We start from the raw sequence: 604 nt of genomic DNA on the forward strand, positions 1-604 counted from the left end.
TAGCCTGCATTTTCAACTCCCAAAGTGGCCTGGAGCAGAGGTGTGTCCTGTGAAGTAACTTGCAGGCATAACACTGCCATTATGTCAGGCTTCATGTGGTATCCTGAAATCTTTACTTCTACATTGAGGACACAAACACCTCCCTAGTGCTTAGGAAAATGTGGAACACAGTTACAGCATCATCTAAACAATATTGTCAGGATACAATATTTTCTGCCAATTATTATTATGAAAATTACCAACACAGAAAACTTTGGGAAATGGCACATAAATGTCTTAAGAACTCAAACTTGGAACCAGTCAAGCCAAACATTTTACCATATTTACTTTCTTTTTTTTTTTTGAGATGGAGTCTCACCCTGTCGCCCAGGCTGGAGTGCAGTGGTACAATCTTGGCTCACCGCAACCTCTGCCTCCTGGATTCAAGTGATTCTCCTGTCTCAGCCTCCCAAGTAGCTAGGATTACAGGTGCATGCTACCACACCTGGCTAATTTTTGTATTTTTAGTTTATGAAGTTTTACCATGTTGGCCAGGCTGTCTTGAACTCCTGACCTCAGGAGATCTGCCCGCCTCGGCCCCCCAAACTGAGGCAATTACAGGCAT

Source organism: Sapajus apella, unplaced genomic scaffold (assembly GCF_009761245.1).
Source record: "Sapajus apella isolate SASKATOON/1434 unplaced genomic scaffold, GSC_monkey_1.0 scaffold35, whole genome shotgun sequence".
NCBI classification, from domain to species: domain Eukaryota; kingdom Metazoa; phylum Chordata; class Mammalia; order Primates; family Cebidae; genus Sapajus; species Sapajus apella.